The sequence below is a fragment of the Dipodomys spectabilis genome, unplaced genomic scaffold, assembly GCF_019054845.1.
Source record: "Dipodomys spectabilis isolate Male_0828 unplaced genomic scaffold, ASM1905484v1 ptg000040l, whole genome shotgun sequence".
NCBI lineage: Eukaryota > Metazoa > Chordata > Mammalia > Rodentia > Heteromyidae > Dipodomys > Dipodomys spectabilis.
Window position 1 is genome coordinate 2,672,387 of NW_024870717.1, and position 5,376 is coordinate 2,677,762.

The 5,376-nt window shown below is 32.7% G+C and overlaps 1 non-coding gene across 1 annotated transcript; it reads left to right on the top strand.

Moving 5' to 3' along the window:
- The first annotated feature begins 958 nt into the window (after positions 1–958).
- On the top strand, positions 959–1,065 carry LOC122106408. Its single transcript, XR_006147174.1, has one exon. It is a non-coding gene; the product is annotated as a U6 spliceosomal RNA (small nuclear RNA).
- The last annotated feature ends 4,311 nt before the right edge of the window (positions 1,066–5,376 follow it).

The window sequence follows — 5,376 nt, forward strand, 5'->3', positions numbered from 1 at the left end:
TAAAGATGCCATTTAAAGCCTTATAACTTTACTCTTTACCAGGGTATTCTCTTGCTACTTTGGTTGTTGAGAGTGTCTACAAGACTAAGAATTCCGTGAGAAGAAGGGAGACACCATATGACTTATACCCAATTGACTTGCTATCACTTGTACAGCATTTTGTAAGTCAAATCTCTCTAAAACTACCAGTTTTAAGAGATAAGAGGAGTGGTAAAAGAACTCTTAGAGACAAATACATCTTCAACACATATTGTTCCAAGTATTCCGTTTAGGCATATTCAACAAATGGTGAAACTTATGTTGGCTGTAATTATGTGTCTTTCTCCATGTGTGCATGTATACATGTGTATATGTATGTGTGTGAATAGTAACATACATGTGTACATTATGGCTTATATCATCATTTATTCCTTGCTAACAAATAGAGTAAGGAATCCCTAAAGTTTTAACAGAAACTGTGTAGTTAAAGTCTTAACTCTTCACTCTGCTTCTTTACACAAAGACTTTGCAACTCCTCATTAATAAAGTTTCCATAAACTCTGAAATGTACATACTTAATGCTTAATGTCTGCTACCATAAATCTTAAATACTTTATAGAAAAGTTTTATACTTGCCAAATAGTCCTTTTTTTTGGCATATATAAGCAAAATCCCCAAAGTAAGCATATTTAAAACATTAAAACTTTTAACAAACCTTAACATTTTCTGCAATGTTCATTTTGACAGGTGCCTTGTATAGAATAATTGAATTCCTCCTCATACACATCTCTTGAACAATAAATATCCAGAATTATTTTGTTTTTGGTATGTCTATCTTGATTTTATTCTTAAATGTGTGCTTATGTAAGAAATACATGATTCTATAATTTCACAACAATTCTTTTGAACTTACTTTTTGTTGAATTGTCTAGTTTAATAAAATCAATAAAAATTATACTTTATATAAAAAAAATCTTTTATGCTCAATTTAGCATCACATACACTAACATTGGAACAATACAGAGAAGATTAGCACACCCCAGGCGCAAGGATGACATGAAAATTCGTGGAGCGTTCCATATTTTTTACAACAGATGCTGAAAGGTATGTGGCCACAAGGGAACCGTACTGCATTCTTGGTGGGAGTGTAAACTTGTTCAACTACTTTGGAAAGTAGTATGGAGTTTCCTCAAAAGACTCCACATAAACTCCTCTATGACACAGTAATCCCACTTCTGGGGATTTACCCAAATGATCATAAACAAGACCGTACTAAAACTACCAGCACAACTATGGTTATTGCAACATTATTTACGATAGCTAAGATATGGAATCAACCCGGATGCCCCATTAGATGAATGGATCAAGAAAATGTGGTATATATACACAATGGAATTCTATGTCTCCATCAGAAAGAATGACATCTCCCAATTTGATAGGAAATGGAAAGACTTGGAAAAAAAATTATTGTGTAAAGTAAGCCAAGTCCAAATAAATACAGGTCCCATGATTTCCCTTATTTTCAATAACGAATATATGTCTTGGATAAGCAGAAAAGTTCAAAAGATATGTGCATATATCCAGATAAGATGATGTTAAAGAAATTGAACCCCAAGGTAGGGACACAAGCGGTTTTTTTTGTTTCTTGCTATTGTTTCTAACGTACTTATAATGTGCGATGTCATTTTTTTGGTTTCTTTGTATGTTTCTCCCCATGCTATAACCCCTGTTTTCTCTGTATTTGAAGTTGGTGCACTTACATCTTGTATGTATGCTTCTCTAATTTGGGGAGGGGAAGGGAAAAAATGCTCAAATAGGGATACAGGTTGACCCATTGTAACAATGAGATGCACAAGACACTATGTTGAAAAATGAACTTTACAATTTAGGCGTAGGAAGGAAGGGTGAGGGGAGTGTACTTGTGGAGGTGGGAGGGAAGGGATGGTAGGGGAAATACAAAGGAGGAGTTAACAATGATTGTTGGGAAATATACTAGTTTCCTTGTTCATGTAAATGTGACCCCTCTGCACAGTATTATTACAATAAAAAACATATAAAATGCTCTGAGATGGAAGAGTTTATTTCATCTATTTTACCCATATAATATTGTTAACAAAGAAATTAATGCAGAACACTGATATGAAGGTAATTTGAATAAATGTGTGTGTGTGTTTGTGTGTGAGAGTGAGTGCGGCACCGCACAATCAAACACATGCATGCGTGCAAACACACGCCATGCATGTATATTGGCGTGCTGAGAGTTTAAAATCAGGTCTTCAAGGTCTTGCTAGGCTTTTACTATCTAGCTACAATATAAGCTACATTTCAATTCCTGGCTCTTTGCTAATTCATTAAACTTTTTGAAAAATAATTTCATGACGTGTTTTTTTTTGGCCCTGATTGGCGCCCAAGTGTTATCCACAGATCTCAGTCTCCTGAGCAAATATTCAGAGTAGATAGGATTATAGGTGTGACCAGCCAGAACAAGGCTTTTAGAATAATTTTTAAAATAAAAGAAAATTTACTTCAAGGGAGCCTGTTTTATCATCTCCTAATTTGAAAGCCTTTTGGAGTGATTTTATGATAATTTAATTTGTTTGGGGATTGTTAAAAGATAGAAAGTGATGATATTTAAAAGTTTTAGTACTTTTTAAAAAAGAAACTGGAACTGTGGGACAGAAGAAATTTGGCTGTTTTCGGACATCAATTTATAAGCTCAGCTCTGTGCATGATATCCCAATGTCACCAACGCAGTCTGTGTTGAAGACAAAATGTGACAGAAAACAATCACCATGGGCAATATTTGCTACGCTCTTATTTCTTGGGCAATATGAATATTGAATTGAGAGTATAAAGAATGGAGAGATTTTACCCACCTTTTTGGTATTGCTGAAAGACATTTGGAAACTTTGACTCATTTCCTTCCTCACTGTGTGTGTCTTTGGGCCATGCACTTACTGTCTTTAACTACAATTTTTCCCAACACTACAATGGTAATAACATTAGCATTATAGCAAATGTTATCTTAAGAATTAAGAGAATAAAACTTGTGAAACACTTAACATAAACCTATGAATGATCTTTGAGTTTAGCCACCATTCTTTTTAAAATACTAAAAAGAATGTGATAAGTAGTACAGAAACCATTACATGTAGTGTGAGCAACCAGAAGTAATATCTACTGACCATGCTCTGTGTCCAAGGAAGCCAGGTGTATAACTTCTTATGCTGTAAATCAAACTGGTTATCTTATGTCATGAGAGTGTAAAAATATCAGGGACAGAACGATGAGGGAATGTTGTAGACTGAGGTGAAATCCATATGAAAATGTGCAAAACTGATAAAACATGGAAGTATCTGAGCAGTATGTTGTGTTTTACATCATTTAAGTTACATCGCAAAGATAAGGAAGACCTAGAAGAATAAAATGTCTTTTTGATAGTCTATCATAGGTCCTTAGAAGGATGAACACTTTCCTCATTCTTGTAGAGGCATCGTCAGATGAGGGGAACTATATTTTTTGTTTGCTTCCTTCCATTTATTCTTCAGTTTGAAATCTGAAGAACATGAGACTGAAAGAAACCAAGTGAAATTAGCCATGTAGCCATTTGAAAGAACAATCAAAGAAAAATAAATAAAATATATATAGCCTTGTAAAAGGTCTAACTACATTGAGTTATATAGTCTCAAGCGTTAACAGAAAATGATTTAAAAAATATCATGTTAATAAAAATTTAAAAATGTTTGGAGCTGCTTAATCTTTTTCCTTTCTACTACTATGAATTAATTATTGATTTTCTATAGAGAGATTAAAGATCAGATTAATAAGAAACGATTAAAAATGGACAAAAGTTCTGAATAGACATATTTTCCAAAAAGCCCTGAAAATCGCCTGTGGATTTACAAATTTGTATTTAATACAACTTCTATGCTGGCTTAATGCTTTGTGAGCAGAAGTCATTAGAGAAATGCAGTTCAAAATTGTTATGATATTACTTCTTAACTATTATAACTCTCATCAAAAATATCCAAGGAACCAGGTGTGGTGGTAAAGGCTCGTAATTCCAAGTGAGTGGAGGATGGAGTAAAAGGATTTGAGTCTAAGGCCAGTCTTGGGTACTGCACACAGTATAAACCTGCCATTTAAATAAACTCAAAAGGTAATAATGTTGGCTGGCGACACTGTGGAGAAAAGGAAATTTTCTACACTCTTGGTCAAAATACAGGTTAGTTTTCTCATTGTAGAAAGTAGTATTCAGTTTTCTAAAGACATCCAAAGTTGAAATATCATCTGACCCACCAATCGCGTGATTATTTCTCTCTGGGTAACTCATAAATATATCTGTAGTTCATTGTTATTCACATTATTCACAACAACAGCCAAGATGTAAATCGAAGTCCAGTGTTCAACTACAAACTAATAAAGCAACTGTGGTACATGCACAAATACCTTTTTCTGTTGATCCCAAAGTATTTTTTATTATTTTCCTGTTTCCATTTGATTAACCTCCAAATTGGAAATCCAGATATATGATTTAATTTAACCAAAACTACTTATTGAGTATAAGGAACTTCTACTCTCTACATTCTTCCCACTAAGATCACCAAATATGGTGAGTCTGAAATAGTCTCTTTTTGATCTATGTTAATATTCTTTACAATATGAGTGAAATGTTTAAAAAGTAGTATTTGTTTTAGCTTAATTGCTGTGAAGAGACAATAAATGATATTATCAAAGCTTAAAAATGATTTGATTTAAAATTTAGAATTCCGGAAATGGTTTTGACCACTCTGGTTACTGGAGCTTTCACTACAACCTCATGAGACAATTTATACTGATAAAGCAAAAATCTGAGGTTAGACATTTATGAATAAAAAAATCATGTCATTCTGAATATGTAGAGCTACATATAAAACATAAAAAATTTAGCTTCTAAATACCTGAATATGCTAGTACATTTAATTGCAGGGTAAGTACTAGTTCTGAAATGAGATAAAATTGCACTTATTTTGAAATATAAACCTAAGTATTTATTTGAATAAAAGAAAATGTTTAAAATATCACTCATTCAAGAAATAAGATGTAGAGTTAGTTGTTTTTCATGCCAATTAAGTTCTCTAAACTTACTACAAATATAGATTAGTAAAACTAATTCATTGCTTTGTAGGGAAATAGCAATCCCGTTTCCTAAAACTCATGAAAATTACTTTTTCTCAAACAATTGCTAAGTAACTGTTTTATATTGTTTTGTCATGGAATCTTATTCGATAAATTTTTATTCATTAAGTTAAATAATTGGACAAAAATATAAATTATGCGTAAAAAATGTTTATCTAACACGAGTTTATTTTTTCAGAAGACAGATCATGGCTCTCTTAAAGAACACTAGAAGGCAGT